General features: G+C 42.9%; 2 long non-coding RNA genes across 2 annotated transcripts in view; one reads left to right on the plus strand and one right to left on the minus strand.

The window, feature by feature from the left end:
• The window catches only part of LOC310761289, a 374,003-nt gene that overhangs the window by 137,995 nt on the left and 216,310 nt on the right, over positions 1 to 19,698 (plus strand). The window lies entirely within an intron of this gene.
• Positions 6,044 to 19,698, minus strand: part of LOC310761282 — a 364,443-nt gene continuing 350,788 nt past the window's right edge. Inside the window, exon 4 of the long non-coding RNA XR_014547308.1 lies at positions 6,044 to 6,315. This is a non-coding gene — a long non-coding RNA (uncharacterized lncRNA). The remainder of the gene's footprint in view (positions 6,316 to 19,698) is intronic.

Genomic DNA, 19,698 nt, shown 5'->3' on the forward strand with positions numbered 1-19,698 from the left:
GCCATCGGTGCTTAATGTATCATGCTTAATGATGCCACCAGGGGCCACTCCTATGATGTCACAGGGCCCTGTCCTTGGTTTGGGGCATTGAAATCTCAGGGTCTGGGTTGCTCCTAGCCTGGCAACCCCTAGTGACAATGGTCTGACCAAGAAAGTCGAGACACGCTTTAGCTATTGTATTTGTAATATTTAATTTCTGGCCATAATCGGGTCTTTCTGGTTTTTTGTTTTGTATTTGATAGAGAAATGTGTAGCCACTGAGTACTTGAAAGGTTTTGAAGTTGAAGAATGAGGGGCAAAAATTGTTCAGTCATTTCAAATACTGCTTGCCTTGCTGAGTCTCACCAGAAAGCAGCACCATTGGGAAGCTGTAGGAAGAACCTCACGCTGCTTCCCCAGGCCATATTTCCCAGAATGCACTGGGAACAGTGTTGTGGAACATAATTTGCTTCCAAGGCATTCCAAGAAGTGTCCCTATTGGGAAAATGTGGAATGAGCCTTAGGCTGCTATCAACATTATTCATGTACATGATTCATATATGTGAATCAAATCTAAGTTTATTTTATTCTGGGGCAATAAATTCACTTTTGATAAGAATGCTTCATACAACAAATATATTTTCCCAGATACACTCTGAATAAAGCCAGACTGGGAATCTAAAATAAATAAATAGGAGTAAATGTATTTATAAAGAGTTCAGGAAATCATATGAATAAATATATTTCGGAAAGGGGTGCCTTCTTTGATTTTGATTTATGCTTCTTTCCTTGATGTTCATGAGCATTGATTAATATAAATGTACATTTTGTAATTAATGAAGCATTAATGGAAGGCAAAGGGAAAATCTTTAGCTGGGATTTTTTAGGCCAGAAATTGAACAAACCAAGTTTCATTCTGCAGTGCAAGTGTTTAAAGCAAACTCCAGTTCCTTTAAAACATCAGCTTTATAACTCATGGTTTAAAGCTGGTGCATTAGGAAACTAACGAGCTTGCTTTAATCCAAGATCCCTGGTTTGTACGTAAAACTAAGCCGAGATTATTTCAAAGTGAAACTAAACTCAGTAGAAATCTTCCAGGCTGTGTGAGAGGGGAAGAGTGGAGGAAGGAAAAAAAGGTATCTGATCTTTCACTCGGGCTCATTAATCCATGGTTTAGCATTATGTGTGAGCACAGCTGCTGTGTAAGACACCGATTTCAGGTATCACCAGGAGGTGTTGGCTGGAGGAAGAACATGCTAGCACCACAGCCAGTAACTCTAATTCCCGAAATCAGGAGATTTCAGAAAGCCAATCCCATGCCACTTCATACTGTGATGTTTCCGAAGCTGTTGTACTTCCTTAGCCTGAGAAGAACATCATCAGTCTTATCTTTTTTTGATTTTCCACTGCCACCTTTTTTGCCCAACCTATCTGTTCCAGGTAGCTGGAACAATCACCCTACAAAAGAGTTTTTCGGAAGGGAACTTCAGAGAGGGAACTTCAGAGATGGATACTGCCAAAAAAACAATGTTTACCAAACAACAACAACATTCCTGCATTGCAGGGGCTTGAATTAGATGACTCTGCAGGTCCCTTCCAACTCTACAGTTCTGAGATTCTCATGTAGTTCATCAGCCATACAGCCTTTGAGCCTGATCCAGCTGCATGTTACACTCATTATTTTTTGTCACAGATTATGCATATTTTAGTTCAATTGTTTGATGCGCATGAAGGTTTGCCACTTTGTGAAATCTGATCTCCGTTTGAAACTTCAGAATCTTTACAGCATTTAACATACATTCGTTTTAAACATGTTACTTGAATATCACAAAATTCACATTAATTACTTGCTTAAGTCTTTTGCTTAAATGAGGGGTGGGTGGGTTTGCACATGCTTGCACAAACGCACCTATATTGTGTCCTTTTATTTTAACTGGGCAGTTTGCTTGACTTTTCTACTTGAAAAAGGTTATGGATTGTTAGTAACAAGTGAATATCCCTCCACTCTAGTCCTGGCCACATTGAACGGCCCCTGAAAATTCTGCCAAATCTTCAGTAGAGCTAGGATTTTGCCCTACATGATTATCCATGTTTCTTCTTGCTGCAAATCTGCATTTTGGTAAATCGTATTAAGACTGCTTGATGCAACCACACAGCATAAGTGCTGCATTTGATTTCCCTGCCTTCAAACTTCACAAAAGGTCTACAGGTGCTGAGTGGATAGCTCCACACAGCTCTCTCTCCTCTTTCCTTGCAATTGTTCTGAAGGACTACTGGTAATTATTATTTTGAAAAAGGTTTCCCCCCCCCCAATCCGTAATGAGTTAAACTTTTTAGCATGGGGTGATGGGGCAGAGAAGCCTACCAAGTAATACAATTCCCACAGGACAACACTATTCGGTTTTCAATTGCTAGTTGAATTTCCCACCTATTCAGATTTGCCTTTTATTATAATAAAAAAAATGTTCTTCTATAAGTGATGGTGCCTAGGGAATATCATAAGCACTGACACAGTAGTAATCTGTTTTTCTACCAGAAATCTGTGTGCCAGGTTTTCCTTAGGTTTCCCCCTTCCCGACTGCCATCTAACTGTTTATGTCAGTTTCCAATAATTCCTGATTTAATAGGCATGGTTCTTTCTATATTTTGGTGGTGGGTTTCTTATAATGCACTCACAGATTAAAGTTGGTATTTATGGACACAGTGTCAGAAACATTAATTTTGAAATGACAGAAACTCTTAGTAGAAATTTAAAGTGTGGGGCAACCTATTTTCCCTCACCCCCCACCCCCATGGCAGCAATCCTGTGCACACTTATTTGGGACTAAGCCCCACTGAAATCAGTGGCACATACTTCTGAGTAAAAGAGTTCTGTGTTAAACATAATCAACATAATCATTTTGTCTATTTATATGCACCCCTAACCTATAGTGAAATCATTAAATGATTCTTTGCTATTTTCTTTTTTAAATAGGGCAACTGTTTAAAGCCAAACTCATTGGGTAGTTGTAGCTAGCCATAAGGAATGGGTGGTGGATAGGGGGAGCAGAGCTAACATTTAAACATATTTTGTTTTTGTAATTTACTATGCAAAAATATTGGAGTACAAAAGCAACATAAACTGCTGGAGAAGGGCATTGATGGAATATAAGGGTGGGGTTTTTATTTTTAAGTGCTTTAAAAATTATATGTTTTAAAAGTCCTCTTGCAGTTTATAATCTCATTGTGACATGTCTGCTTACCATTGTCCTAAATTAAACAGCAGACAAAATCTACAGGGACCAAAATCAATATTGTGGCAATCTTGTCCCAAACCCTTCCCCCTCCTTTACAAAGAGACTTTTAAAAAGGAAAGCAGAGGCAGAGAAAGTCAAAAAGCATCACTGCCAAAAATAGAATGTGTCTATCTTATTGTATTTTTTAACAGCCTTCCCCCTGACTCCCCAGCCACCAGGCTGGAATTTCAGGATATGAATTTCCCTTTTTTTTCCTGGTTCAAAGTGTGGGTGCAAGGGGGAGATCAGAATTATAACATGTCACTGTCACTATGTATTATTCTAGTGTGCACTCTTAAGTTACAAAACAACAAAAACACAACAACACCAGTGTCATAGACTGTTATCCCACAGTAAGTTCCGAGTTACATAAAGTCTTGCACTTTATGTAATGTGCACATTTCAAAAGGAAAGCATTTTTGAAATCATTTGCAATTGTGTTTAGTTTCAGGGCTGGGGGGGGGGGAGCCATTATCTGGATTCTTCATATTTTAACTACGACTGGGAGATATGAGTATGTGAGACAGACAACAGATTAAAGATGCAGTCTCCAAAGTACTGAGACACACACATTTTCCTTCCTTTTCATTTCTTTACTTTTTGTTCGGGAAGGGGAGGAGGAGTTAGAGCAGGCTTGGTAGGGGGGGTGCGTTTTGGGTGGGCTTCTTTGTGTGTGTGTGTGTGTGTGTGTGTGTGTGGTTTGCATAAAAGTGTACAGTGTTAACTAGGTGACATATGGATGGATGGAACATTACTGATTGTCCACTGCAGCCAGGGAGGCTGAGTTTCCATAGAGATAAGACGGGGGGGAAAGTGCTTCATGCAACCTAATTGGTATGCATCTCCAGATCAGGTTCATTGTGCTTTTGCTAATGACAGGGTTGTCTCAGTAATAAGGATGGTGCACTGGAGAAATTTGCTGCCTTGGTATATTTTTCCCTGACGGAAAACTACTTAGAGACGGTAGTCAGTAAGAAGAGTGACTGGCAGGCTGAAGGGGCTGCTTAGCGGCATATGGAGGAAGGCTGGCGTTCTGTGCTACATGCATATGGCTGCCATTAAACTCCAGCTTTGCGCTTTGTGTGTTTCTGGTCCCATGCCAGTAAGCCCACCTGCTGCAAGAATACTTGTAAAGCACAACTCAAAAGTGATTGAAAAGCTACTAGAATAAACTGTAATAACACAGTGCTTCACAGATGGGACATAATTGCAAGCTAAAGTGTACAGCCTCTGCAGTAATGAAAACACGAGCCATTAAATTAAAATCATAAGGGGAAAAATATATAAAAGTCTGTTGATTTTTCTCCCTCCCCCCCAAGTTTTATTGCAAAAAAAAAACTTCAATTTTCCTGCCCTCATTAATCAAATACCATAAAACTATAGTGTTACTTTGTTCTGTTGGAGATTCAGACAATTAAAACAATGAATGTAGATTAGAATGATGTAACTTTCATTAGTTACTTCGTCGGGCAACCCAAATTGGTAATAAAGCTCAGTGTGGAAGGCTGACATTCATCTGTCAAGTTTGCCGATTCAGGGACTGCTGAGACTTTGTAGGAGAAGATGATTTTGGAGGTGGGGGAAGTTACTAACCAGGAGGGGGGGGCATATCCAGAAAGAGTCACGCCATGAATATGGATTAAAGTTTTGCAAGTCAGTTTTTCTTTAGTAGTATGTCTCCACAGATATTAGGAAAATCACTCCTACCTTCCTCTTTTTTTTAACTTTTGGAAACGGGGAGAAAGAGTTTCTGAACTGTGTAAACATATAAAACTACTTGAGAAATATCAATGCCATTTTAATTAGTGGCAGTGGGGTAATAATGAAATCACTAATCTGACGTGTAATTAGTTGTACAGGGTGTATGAGTGTCGTGTAAGGCTGAATGGGTCTCGGCAGGACTCTAGCGCAGTGTGGCCTCTCGAGGAATTCTCTAGTGCGGAGAGGCCTAACAGAGCCATCTTTGTTCAGTTCCTTTTCTGTGGGTGGGCGACACCAGGAGAAAGAAACATTTGTTTCACAGGAGTCACTGAAGTAAACAGGCTTTAAAAGTCCTCGCTTTTTTTTCTTTTTTAATTATGCATTTCTGCAGCATCAATCATAGCAAAGTACACAGGATGTATGTTAAGTATGCCGAATAATGCCTGCCTGTTTAAAAGAAGAGAGGGGAGGGCAGGCAGAGGCAGCCAGTGTGGTCCCCTGGCTCACATGCTGGACTTTGACCCGGGTTCAAATATTACTTAAGATGGAAACTCAATGGGTGGCCTTGGAGGAGCCCTTATTTCTCAACCTCAGTTCCCAGTCCGAAAAATGGGAATAATAATAACTCAAAAGGAGCTGCTGCAGAAAGAAATGAAATATGGTCTGTATCATTTTAGAAAGTGCACTTAGAATAAAGTAGATTAGCATTCTGTCAGGGAAGTTATTAGGAAAACCTAGACAAACTCTAGGGGCAATAGTGAGCTTTGTACTCAGTAGTGACTGACTTCTTCCGTTGCCTCAAATATTGTTAAATAAAAGATTATCACCACCAGTCTTCTCCCTTGTAGTATCTAATCATGATCAATTTACAGTCAGATCTGGAGCTATTTCTTAGGGCCTGCTGATACATTATGGCTTGAGCTTGGAAATGTTTTCTGTGTGACATCTGAAATGATTGCTTTCTCCCTATTTTTCTCTCAAATCCCTTCCCCCAGTTTGCCCAGGGACGACCTAAATATGAAAAGCTCTGTCACACACCCTCATAACTTTAGCATGGTAGTATCCAGAACATTTGGAGATGGGGGAAAAACCACATTCCCGATTTCTTCCTCACCCCTACAGCACCGAGATTACATTTTGGATGTGACCTACATTAGGTTATCTAAGAGAAAACCTAGGGGAAAGTATAGACACACACACAAGCATTCCTTCAACAGAAAGACTTGGACACAGCTTACCTTCCCACAAGTAATAAAAGGGAAATGCTTTGGAAATTATGGTGAAAAGTTCATGAGCAAGCATTTATGACCCGCCATACTGTGCTGTATTCCACAGCCATGCACAGGGGCTCCAGCAGGGACTGCAAAAACAAACAGGATGATGTTCATCAGGTAACTGACAGGTAGCATGGCCATGTATCCTGCCGTACAGAGGGAAAAGGTGAAGGTGTCCTCTGTTTGAGGGCTATCCAAGCTAAGTTTGGTTTGATGATAACGAACCACAGAAAGGAAAAGCAAGGGCCTTGAAGTTGCCCATCAACAACACCTAGGCAGCTGACTGGACGGACAGGCACACAATTCTCCCATAACAGTGGTACCTTGGGTTACATATGCTTCAGGTTACAGACTCCGCTAACCCAGAAATATTACCTCGGGTTAAGAACTTTGCTTCAGAATAAGAACAGAAATCGTGCAGTGGCGGCGCAGCGGCAGCAGGAGGCCCCATTAGCTAAAGTGGTGCTTCAGGTTAAGAACAGACCTCCGGAACGAATTAAGTTCTTAACCCAAGGTACCACTGTAAAGGTAAAGGTAAAGGGACCCCTGACCATTAGGTCCAATTGTGACCGACTCTGGGGTTGCGCGCTCATCTCGCTCTATAGGCTGAGGGAGCCGGCGTTTGTCCGTAGACAGCTTCTGGGTCATGTGGCCAGCATGACTAAGCCGCTTCTGGCGAACCAGAGCAGCACATGGAAACGCCGTTTACCTTCCCGCCGGAGCGGTCCCTATTTAGCTACTTGCACTTTGAGGTGCTTTTGAACTGCTAGGTGGGCAGGAGCAGGGACCGAGCAACAGGAGCTCACCACATCACAGGGATTCGAACTGCCGACCTTCTGATTGGCAAGTCCTAGGCTCTGTGGTTTAACCCACAGCGCCACCCGCGTCCTTAGGTACCACTGTATTCCAGTGTAAAATGTTATGTCCTGTATGGATACAGTTTTGTCCTGTATTTTAGGTCTCGTCTCCTCTCTCTCTCTCTCTCTCTCTCTCTCTCTCTCTCTCTCTCTGCCAAGTTAGGGCTCCACTCCAAATGCATATGTTTGAAAGGGTGTGTGAAAGGTCAGGGTAGCCAATCACAGACAGATCTGCAAATTCATGTGTATGTGTGTGTGCATGTGCTTGACAAATTCCAGAGGGGCCATCCTGTTAGACTGCAACTTACTATGGCGAGATGTATAGTATTTCTATTCAAGTTATAGTTAGTATTCAAAATGTGCGTCTATAGATATAAATTACCATGTGGAAACGGTATGGAAATTGCTGTCCTCCTTTTTGGTGATGCGAAACCTTTTTTTTAGGCATAGGAGCCAACTCCTAGGGGCCGAGGGGACTTCACACACCCCACTAAAATATTTGAAGGTGCGGGGGACCCCAAAGATTATGGGCATTGACATTCAAATGTGATTGATTATGCAGGCTTACCTGCCTCACCCAATCTTTTATTCAAGTTGGCACCCCTGTTTTCAGGAATGTGTAACTGTACATCAAACTGCCAGACCATAATCAAAGCTGGATCTGGAAGGTGGCAAGTTCAAATATTTGCCAGGGGACCAAGGGAAATAAGAATCCACCACTCAAGCTGTTCCACCATCCCCACTTTTCATAGAGCAGCTAAGAAAATGAGAGGCAACATGAGAATTCCCAGGACCAAATCAGACATTACTTTACTAGCAGGATTAAATAGCATGATTAAAGGTAAAGGGATCCCTGACCATTAGGTCCAGTCGTGACCGACTCTGGGGTTGCAGCGCTCATCTCGCTTTATTGGCCGAGGGAGCCGGCGTACAGCTTCCGGGTCATGTGGCCAGCATGACTAAACCACTTCTGGCGAACCAGAGCAGTGCACGGAAACACCATTTACCTTCCCACTGGAGTGGTACCTATTTGTCTACTTGCACTTTGACATGCTTTCGAACTGCTAGGTTGGCAGGAGCTGGGACCAAGCAATGGGAGTTCACCCCATCGCGGGGATTTGAACCGCCGACCTTCTGATCAGCAAATCCTAGCATCCCAAGCTCTGCTCCATCCATGCATTGCTATTGCATACCCAGAGGCTATAAGCAAACCACCAAAATGACAATAGTGGGTCCTTCCTATAGTTCTGCATTTGTATTTTACTGATAAAGCAAGAAGATCTGTATCTAGTCCCCCCAGAATGGCAGCACTTCAGAATAACAGTGAAGTATTCATGTTTCAATAACACGCCCCTGCCATGTAGAAAATACCCTATATATTGGAAAACTCCAGTTTCAGACTTGTTTAGAATCCTTCTCATGTTATTTTTCAATGGATAGTGAATTGGAAGAGAGGCATTCAGTCGTTTGATGACTCATGCTTTCTGAAGTGGTATGCTTTCAAAAACTGAATTGTATGGTGTATGTTTTCCAGAATTTGTAGTAAATTTGCCCTTTCTTTTAAATAAAGTAAGGGAGAGGAGCCAGATAAATGCCATGTAAACTGACCTGAAATTTGGTAGATGATGGGTAGTTAGAGAAGTAAGAATGCGGCGATTTCTGACTTGATTTCTATCATCACTGTTTCCACTCCACTGCAGTTCAGTTTCTGCCTAATGCTATGTTATGCATCTCATTGTTGCTATTTAACATAATTTACGTGCTTATTTAAGAAATGTGCAGAACTTTAACAATTTAATAGAATTAATGCTGTAATTATTTCTACACTCACTGATTTCCATTCTGGACACAGGGTGACTAAGCAAACATTGCCCATTTCCACTTCTGTTTTCCTTTCCATGAAAATTCTCTGACATGCCTAAGCACAATATATGAAAATTTTAACAGCGTAATCCAGAGACAGCAGGGAATGGAGGATCTGTGATGGGAGAACGACCAGATCCAAAGGTCTCCTAGCCTTGCGTTGGCCAGGGCAGAAGCTGTGTGCATGTGGTGGCTGGGTCGCTGGAGGCAAAGTTCCAGTTCCAGAGTTTCCCCCTCTATTGTTAGAGATGTGTTGAAGGAACAGATTCACCTCCAGTGTACCCCTGCCCCTAAAGTGTCCCCCTTTTCTCCCTGCAACTGACAGAGAAGGGAGAGCAGCCACAGAGATTTTGCACCTTCATTGAAGAGGTTCTCCAGGCATAGGCCTTTTCTCTGTCCATGGACCTCCTTCTACACCTGCAAAGACAGATGTCCAGAGCTACCAATGGCTGCTACTGTTTGTTCCCTCATTCCACAGTGTCTTTTTCTAAAATAATAATAACAATAAAGGTGAGGACGCGGGTGGCGCTGTGGGTTAAACCACAGAGCCTAGGACTTGCCGATCAGAAGTTTGGCGGTTTGAATCCCCGTGATGGGGTGAGCTTCCGTTGCTCGGTCCCTTCTCCTGCCAACCTACAGTTCGAAAGCACGTCAAAGTGTGAGTAGATAAATAGGTACCACTCCGGCGGGAAGGAAAACAGCGTTTCCGTGCGCTGCTCTGGTTCGCCAGAAGTGGCTTAGTCATGCTGGCCACATGACCCAGAAGCTGTATGCCGGCTCCCTCAGCCAATAAAGCGAGATGAGCGCTGCAGCCCCAGAGTTGGCCACGACTGAACCTAATGGTCAGGGTTCCCTTTCCCTTTCCCTTTACAGAATGTGGCAGGGCCTGGTTTAAAGCAGACATGGTATGTGATGATCCCACTGGTGAATTTAAAGCTAGCTTCAGTGATTGTAGTTAACTTTTTATCAGTCAGCACCATCCAGATTCAGACAAACAAACAGCGAAGGCAGCACCCTTATGAACAGTTTCTGGATGTTATGACAACACATTGGGATTTAATGGCAGAGTTTATTACACAATACATACACAGGGTATCACCCCTGAATCAGTTAATTTAATCATTACTCTCCTCCTAGTGCTCCAATATTTCGTCTTTCATAAGTATTTTTGTAATAAATATTTGTATTAACCTTTATATTACTGTTATTTCTGATAGCGAATTGTTCTTTCTCCCCTTGAGATTGTTTATCTGATAAGCCGTCTGTACATCTTTGCCACATGCGATAAGCTGAACAGCAAGAAGCAAGTCTGAATAGTTTTTCAAACTGCACTATGTTTTTATTTATGTATTCGTTGATGAGTGAATAGATTTGCCAGCAGACTATTTAGAATGGTGAAGTTGCCATTAAAAGTTGCATGCAACATTTAGAAACTGTGCCACAATGTGATTAGTGAGATCATGGGGATAGGAAGATACAAATTTCGGGCAGGTAGCTGTGTTAGTCTGATGCAGCAGAGTCTTCTGCCACCTTAAAACTGCCTTATCCAATCTGGCACCCTCCATACATTTTGGACTACAATAGTCTTCACTCCTGACCATTGACCATGATGACTGACGCTGATGTTCAAAACATCTGGAGAGCATGAGGTTGAGAAAAGCTGCCTTCCGAACTAGCATATTCATCATGGCACACATTTTTGTGCATCTGACTAAGTGGGTTTTGTTGTTCAAAAGCTAATCTACCCTAAACATGTTAGTCTTCACCAGATTCTTGTATTCCTCTTGGCCTTCCACCACCCACACATTTTTCTATGGTGAAATCCTCTGGAATTGAGCTTCAGGCTTCTGCTGAACTCTACTTGAACATACCTCAAGCAAGCTGCCCACCTTTATTCTTCCCCACTCTGTCTTATTCCCCATAGTATGTGTATGGCCATACTACCCTAAGCACACCCAATCTCTTCTGATCTCGGAAGCTAAGCAGGGTCAGGTTTGGTTCGTACTTGGATGGGAGACTGCCTGGGAATACTGGGTGCTGTAGGTTTTTTTTTTAGGGGTGAGGGTGGTCTAAACCACTGGGCTTCTTTGCCGATCGGAAGGTTGGTGGTTCAAATTCGCTCGACAGTGGTGAGCTCCCGTTGCTCCATCCCAGCTCCTGCCAACCTAGCAGTTCGAAAGTGCAAGTAGATAAATAGGTACCACTGCAGCGGGAAGGTAAACGGTGTTTCCATTCACTCTGGCTCCCATCACGGTGTTCCGTTGGTTTAGTAATGCTGGCCACATGACTCAGAAAGCTGCCTGTGGACAAACGCAGGCTCCCTTGGCCTGAAGAGAGATGAGCACCACACCCCATAGTTACCTTTGACTGGACTTTACCTCCAAAGGTGGACGATGGATGCCAGTTCAGAGTAGCAGGGTGTAAAGGTGGCCCTTTTGTTGGGGGCAGTGGCTGCCTCTTCTTCCTCCTTCATAATCTTTCTTCCTCTGTCCTTCCATGTTTCATTGTAATCTGTGAGCATAGTGATCACTTTTCACTAGGAATCATGGGGGTTGCTACCTCCACTGCTTGCTGTTCTTTCCTGGCCCCTAAGGTCAGCTTTTCTCCTGAGGAGCAGCAGAAGGGGCAGAGGGAACCAGCCCCCCCTCTAAGCCTTCTTGAGTGCTTTGAGTTGAGTGCTTGAGGAAGCCTGATTCATTTTCACTGTGAGCAGCCCTAAGTCTTCAGTAGTAGCAGACACCTATGCAATGTGTCTCTAGTTCTCTTTATCTATCTCTCCCATGAGTCTGATTTCTTCTCCAATCCCCTCAGTACATGAATTTCACCTCTATTGAAACCAGCTGATCCTATACACACATAACAATATATGGAAACTGTTTGCCGCCGAAAGGCAACAACACCTCTTTTCAGTGCAGTTGAATTACCTTCCAAGATATTGATGACTGGTCAAGACCGCTGGTTATGAGAATGCTGTTAGTACTTTCCTTTTTATGTCTGCTTTAATTTGAAAACTTAATTAACACATTCTGTGCTTAATTATGTGCTTACTGGGGGACTGTTGTTGCTGACTGTTGACCGTTGTAGCCAATTGCACCTATTGTATGGGATCTCCGGACTATGGAGGCTTAAACAATAGAGGTCTGCTCCAGCGTGGAGTCTCAGCAGATTCTTGATAACGGAATTGATTAAATCTCACTCTCAATCTGTTTCCATCCCTTCGCTTGTGCTCCACAAAAACTAAATACATCGTTCTAAGCCAGGGTGCCCCAGTGGGTTCAGCTGGCAGATTTGCCTGCTGCCATGGGCAGAGGAGGCTGAAGTGGACCTCTTGAGGAGCAGAAAATGGGGTGGGGAAAATGAAGAGAGGAGTTTGTGAGGGAGAGTTCTAGGAAGGGAAGATTCTTCTCTCACCATTTATCTACAAATACTTTGCTGCGGCAGCATCAAATCTACTTTTTCTGGGACAGTCGGACTAGAATGGTCGGCAGCTGCATTGTTGAAGCACCACACAGTGTCCGACATCATGGGACAGAAAACCCAGACAATGAGGCTAAGAGAACAAGACTGGAATTTTCATGAGAAAAACAAATGGTTGTACCCAGTGCTGCTGTTCTGCCAGCACAACAGAACTTCTCTCCCCTTCACTTCTCTCCCCTGCAGCCCCCCCACCTCAAAATCTGAAGGGGGCAGGGCTCCAGAGCAGATTTTGAGGGCAGGGAAGGAGGGGAAAGGAAAGGAAGTCCCTTTGTGTGAGCAGGACTCTGCATGCACAGCATCGGACACTTGAATAATAGAATACAGTGGTACCTCAGGTTACATACGCTTCAGGTTACATACACTTCAGGTTACAGACCCTGCTAACCCAGAAAAAGTGCTTCAGGTTAAGAACTTTGCTTCAGGATGAGAACAGAAATCATGTTCCGGCGGCAGCGGGAGGCCCCATTAGCTAAAGTGGTGCTTCAGGTTAAGAACAGTTTCAGGTTAAGTACAGACCTCCGGAACGAATTAAGTACTTAACCTGAGGTACCACTGTAATAGAATTTTAGAATTGGAAGGGACCCTAAGGGTCATCTAGTCCAACCCCCTGCAATACAAGCGTGGCCATCCAACCTCTGCTTAAAAACTGCCAGTGTATGTGAGCTCGTACTCAGAACGTTCTTCCTAATGTTTAGTTTGAATCTCCTTTCTTGCAGTTGGACTCCTTTAGTTTGGTTCCTGTTCAGATATTGGGCATGCACAGACTATAGTAAATGGTAAATAGTACCATTCAGGGTGTATGTATTAACTGGCAATGCAAACCTCCATATAGCAATGCAACTGGATAGCACAGCAATTATAAAATGGATATCCCCATTCAGTACTGAGATATATGCTTCACCATTTCATGTTTCCTAACTAAATAAAAAATGGATCTCCTTCTGCAGAATGCTGTTGTGACTTTTGGACCCGACACGGACAGTGACATCTTTTAGCACCAGCTGAAAATCTTTCTGTTTTTCTGGGCATTTCAATTTTAATTCCTTCAACAACTGTTTTTATTTTATTTTATTTGGGCAATTCATTGGTGGCCATGCTTAGGTTGAGAGCAACAAGTTGGTTTTCCTTAGTTCTGGCCCCCATTAGCTTTGTTATATTGGGTGTTTTTCAAAAATTGTATCACACTTTGGAATTTTATTTTTGCAAGTCGCCTTCGATTTCTTATGGAAGGTGACTATTTAATTAATTTAACAATTAATAATAATAAACCAGTCTGCCTGCTAGGTGAAAGTGCCTGATTTCCAGTAGAACTTTAAAGAAATTAGTGAAAGATTGCTGAGTTTCTCAGAACCAAGATAAAATTGCTCAAGTCCCTATGTGCATTTTAATTCCTATAAAATTATTCGGCATCTCCAGGAGTTATCTGAAACACTGGAGAGTTGCTACAAATAAACCCTCATTCTTCAAATGGAAGCTATCCTGTCACAACCTAGAAACATGTTTTCCGAAACATTTTCAGGCGGGGCAAATCATTGCTTTAGCTTAGATGCTGCAGCTACTAGTTCTACCTGGCTGCAGCCCCTCTAAATAGTATCCTAAACACACTATATATTTCACTAGGACTCCCCACCCCCACCCCATATGCGTGAGTTCACTAGGGTCCAAAAATAAATGGATCAATTAATGCTACCGCATGACTCCTAGTTTCTATTTCTCAATACATTTTCATCTAATTGGGCCTATTCAATTTAATCTAGGAGAAAGGCATTCCCTTAAAATTATTGCACAATGAGTGGCAGACTGGTGAGGGAATCCTGTGAAGTCCTTGAAGAAATAATATATGGCACCAAATGATTGTTTTGTTTCGCATTGAGCAGCCCCTTCTTTGGTAGGGGAAAAGAAAACCTCCCCACAACAACTCAATAGCTGCTACTTCCAGATTTTTTAAATTTTTTTGTGGTAATTATCCCAGATGCACTCAAGTGATGAGTACTCTCCCTAATGACTCTATTGGTTCAAAAAGGGAACATTTCCTTGTGATCTCCTCTGACAGTATCATCAGGATGTTGTCACTGCAGACAATACCCTTATCTAGCTTCTTTTCAAGTCACCTGATTAACTGGAGAAAATAGAAAACAGAAAGAAAAGAGCATGTCCTTGTAGTTAGACTGTAAATGTCATGGAAAGGCCAAGGGACCAGTTCCACCTTTCCTTGGCTTCTTACCTCTGATCCTGAAGAGTTACCTTTCTGGGAAGCTTGATTCCTCAGCTCCACTGCTGCGCACAAAGTGCACCCTCACTCTTCTCAATATATGTCCTTGCCATAGGTGGAACAAGAGATATGCGGTCAGGAAAGGAAACCAACCCAGAACTTCCCCTCCCATTTAGAACCATATAGGCTCATAATTCAAAAGCACAATGTTAATTGGATTTCATTTACTGTAAAGGTTTCAGATGAAGTCCAGTCAAAGGCGACTATGGGGTTGCAGCGCTAAAGTGCAGTAACAGAGCATATCTGCTGCATAAATAACTTTTCTCAGCATATATAATACAGTAGATTTTCACACTTACAGCTTTACAAATCATAACCTATTGGACAATCCAAATTACAAATAACACAGCAAGGCATAGGCTGGAGCCTGTGGGAAACTGAAGACTACAATCATGTCATTTCAAAATGTCATATACTGAATCTTGGGGAGCACTTTGGAATGAGCTTTTGATCCCAAGTGTCAACAGAGCTACTTTTTGCTCCCCAAGACATTGCCTCCTTTTAGTTACTGTAGCTTTTTATTGAAATAATAGCCCAAATTTTCAAGAGAGAAATGACACCTTTGTGCCTGCTCTTGCTTAGGAAGGTTTATGTATTTCATGCACACAATTCCCATCTTTTGTTCCCCTCGATTCTTCCTCTGCTGTCTCCCCTGCTGTCAAAATTTAGATTGCAAGCTCCTTGGGGTGGGAACCTGGTGGTTGTGGTTGTTTTTTATGTTTTTGTTTTGCTTATGTTATCCAGTAAAGTGCCATATACACTGACAGTGATCTATTAATGATGTGATTATTTAAGCATATAGACTGGGATAAAAAGTGTGTTGTGCACAACTTCAGGTGCTGCTGCACAAAACAGCACTTTTCTGCATTTTATACACCGTTTTGGAGGATACATCATGTGTTGGAACCACATGATCCTAAAATGAGGGTGTGTCTAATGGGGTACATGCCAGATGTTGTTGAAGTCCAACTGTCAAGAGTCCCATGGCCAATGGGCAAAGATAGCTGTAAACCAATAATTTATGGTTGATATCTCCACTGGGGACGCGGGTGGCGCTGTGGGTAAAACCTCAGCGCCTAGGACTTGCCGATCGCATGGTCGGCGGTTCGAATCCCCGCGGTGGGGTGAGCTCCCATCGTTCGGTCCCAGCTCCTGCCCACCTAGCATTTCGAAAGCACCCTTAAGTGCAAGTAGATAAATAGGTACCGCTTTATAGCGGGAAGGTAAACGGCGTTTCCGTGTGCTGCTCGGGTGCCGGTCACCACAGCAGCTTCGTCACACTGGTCACGTGACCTGGAAGTGTCTGCGGACAGCGCTGGCTCCCGGCCTCTAGAGTGAGATGAGCGCACAACCCTAGAGTCTGTCAAGACTGGCCCGTACGGGCAGGGGTACCTTTACCTTTACATTACCTGTTGATATCTAATCCATCCATCCACCCACACATGCATAGCACACAGCTTGATCCTATTATTTTACTCAAAGGTAGCTAAGGTAGCTCCCTCTAGATCAGCGGTTCTCAACCTGTGGGTCCCCAGATGTTGTTGGACTACAACTCCCATCATCTCTGATACCTGGCTTTGCTAGCTAGGGGTGATGGGAGTTGTAGTTCAACAACATCTGGGGACCCACAGGTTGAGAAAGGCTGCTGTAGATGTTTCTGGACTTCAGTTCTCACCAGCCCCACCCAGACAACTGAGGGAGTTGTAGTCTACACTACATTGGCTGTCCTTGGTATTACTACTGCTTGCACCATCAGCTTGTCAGTATCCTTTCTTCATTAAAGGCACATGCACATGCACATGACACTCTGCTATACATTCAGTGTCCATGTGAGGGAGGAGCAGGTCTTCACGCCACATTCTGCCACATTCTGAGTGGCCACATGTTCGGTATTAGTGTGAATGGCTGTTGGGCACATGCAGCTGTGACTGGGCCAATTGTAGTACATGCACATCCATGTACATTTTTCTACATCATTTTTTTCCCCAATTTAAAAACAACAACATTGGAAGAATCCGGTAGCCACTGTGAAGATAACGTATATTTAGGAAAAGAATTTATATACAGTGGTACCTCGGGTTACATACGCTTCAGGTTACATACGCTTCAGGTTACAGACTCCACTAACCCAGAAATAGTGCTTCAGGTTAAGAACTTTGCTTCAGGATGAGAACAGAAATCGTGCTCCGGTGGCGTGGCAGCAGCGGGAGGCCCCATTAGCTAAAGTGGTGCTTCAGGTTAAGAACAGTTTCAGGTTAAGTACGGACCTCCAGAATGAAATAAGTACTTAACCCGAGGTACCACTGTAAATTGGGTAACACAAATTTTCATCATTGGTGATGATACAATGTTTGATTTTCAAATTAGTTGTCATGAGAGGCATCTGTTCCACTGGCCTTCTTTCTTTAGATGCTGATTAGAGTGAGTATGTGTACTGACTGATAGCTGGTCATAGGGTGTCAAGAGGCTATCTGCTCTCCAGATTTTGGCTTAATGCATGAAGGCAACTCAAGTTTCTGGGATCTGAAACTTGAAACAGGGTAGACAGACAGACACGATACCTGAAATGGAAAGAACAAATCCCCTTGAAATGCAACTTACAATTTTATCTCTCTTTACTCCCCAGGTTGTTCTTTTTAGCCAAGATTTGTATAGTCACCTGGCAGTGGCATAATCTCTTCCCACAGATTTTTTTAAAACACATTTAATAGCTACTTTATATGCATCTTTTCTATGCTGTTGCCACTTCAGATTCTCTGGAGTTTCAAATTCCTTGTTCAGAATTTAAATTAGATATTAATTCTAATGGTAAGAAGTGTGATCTCCTAAAATGCCATGGAAGAGTATCTATAGAGCTGCATCATAGGAGGCACAAAACATAAACATGAATTATTATATCAAAGCAGGTAATTCATCATAAATGTTCTACTGATATGGCATACCTGGACTGTTTCCATGCAAAGCGGCTGGGTCCTGTTTCAAAATTTTGCGCGCGCGCACACACACACACAGATTCAGTTTTCTATTGATTAATGTCAGTCATAACTGGTTCAGATATATAAGTGTAATTGATTAAAATCACAGACCGATAAACGGGTGCCACATAAAAATACTTTCAAAGATGCTATCGCAGAATTTATACATTTAAAAAGTGAATCATTGCCTTAAGGGTATTTCCTTTTTATATTTTGACAAGCATCACCAGTTTTTTGCTTTTGTTCCCCCTCACCCCACCCCCAACTTAGCTTAAAACATTCATTGTCTAATTATACAAACAGAAAGATGTATCCTTGAAAAGCCTAAGCTTGCGAAGGAGTTTGGGTTTTTCGCAGGTAATATTATGCCCAGATTCATCACAGTGGAGATCACCATGAGAAGCATTGTTTTCACTCAAAACAGGTTCAATCACATGACTCGCCACCCTTATGCATGTGCCCTGGAAGTGCATGGATGACCATAATATGTTGGCCATCATACCCCTAGCTACAGCTGCAGCTTCCAGGCAGTCAGTTCCCTGGTCAGCTTGGCTGCTTTACAAGCCATTTGCTCACAAGAAGCACTGCCAGGAAGGATGCTGTGACGGCATCCAAAGATGTGCTGAGCCTCAGCATGATGTCCTGAAGTACATCCTTGGAGGTGTTGTGAAGTGGCTCAATGAGCCGATTCATGGAACCTGTTCAATCCAAGAACATGAAGGGTGCTGTTCAAGCCAGTTATATATCTCTGTTTTCTACATGAATCCCCTTAGTGGCATGTTTTTCTTCATGATTTATAACTCCATGGTTAAAATATTTTTTTTTAAATCCTTGTAATAAATAATAATAATAATAATAATAATAATAATAATAATAATAATTTATTATTTGTACCCCACCCATCTGGCTGGGTTTACCTAGCCACTCTGGGCAGTTTCCACAAGACCAAAAAGACACTAATATGTCATACATTAAAAACTTCCCTGAACAGGGCTGCCTTCAGATGTCTTCTGAATGTCAGGTAGTTGTTTATCTCTTTGACATTTGGTGGGAGGGCGTTCCACAGGGTGGGCGCCACTACCGAGAAGGCCCTCTGCCTTGTTCCCTGTAGCTTTGCTTCTCACAATGAGGGAACCACCAGAAGGCCCTCGGCGCTGGACCTCAGCGTCTGGGCAGAACGATGGGGGTGGAGACGCTCCTTCAGGTATACTGGGCCGAGGTCGTTTAGGGCTTTAAAGGTCCTTTGTAATGAAAAGCTGTGCACAAACTGCAGTTCTAGATTTATTCTTCACTGTTCTACCTTTCTGCCAAGGGACCAATGGTGGTAGACAATTTTAAAATTCTAAAACAGGGCACATAAGACAACAGATTTCTTTCAGGCTGAAAGAGGATCACATCAGGAGCAGGTGGCTTATGCTCCCTGGCCAGGGCTTCTGATTGTCCCCAAGGAAGGCGATTCCTAAATAGCCTCATGGAAGGTGAGGGTTGGCCTAGCCCAACAGTTCTTTCAGGCTTCTGGAGTTTATGACCATGGCTTCACTTATTAAGAGTGACTTGTTTGGTCTGCATATGTTGTCTCTTGTGCCACATTTAGATTGGCAGCTGTACAGTTGGATAAATAGAATTGCACACGAAACTAGATCTAAAAGTCTTTGTCAAATAAATACATTCCTCTGCTAACGATAACACATCAGTGCTGGTGTCAGGCAAGTCTCGCTTTGGGAACGCGGTGCTGGGCTGCGGGAGCATCCAAAAGCCCTTGCGCCACCTTCTCAAAATCAGACAAGCTTCGGAAAGGTGCCCCTAGTCCATGGGCAAAGGTGTTTGCACAGAAGGGGCCCAGAACAAGGCTTGGGTGGCTTAAGGTGGTTCTGGGGATGGTGCAAAAAAACACATAAGTATCTCTTTCCTTACCTGGGCATGCTAACTCATGGAAGAGAGAGAGAGAGAGAGAGAGAGAGAGAGAGAGAGAGTTCATAGCTATCAACTTTTCCCTTTTCTTGCAAGGAATCCTGTTCGGAATAA

This window comes from Podarcis filfolensis (assembly GCF_964270895.1).
Source record: "Podarcis filfolensis genome assembly, chromosome: 4".
In the NCBI taxonomy this organism is placed as follows: Eukaryota; Metazoa; Chordata; class Lepidosauria; order Squamata; family Lacertidae; genus Podarcis; species Podarcis filfolensis.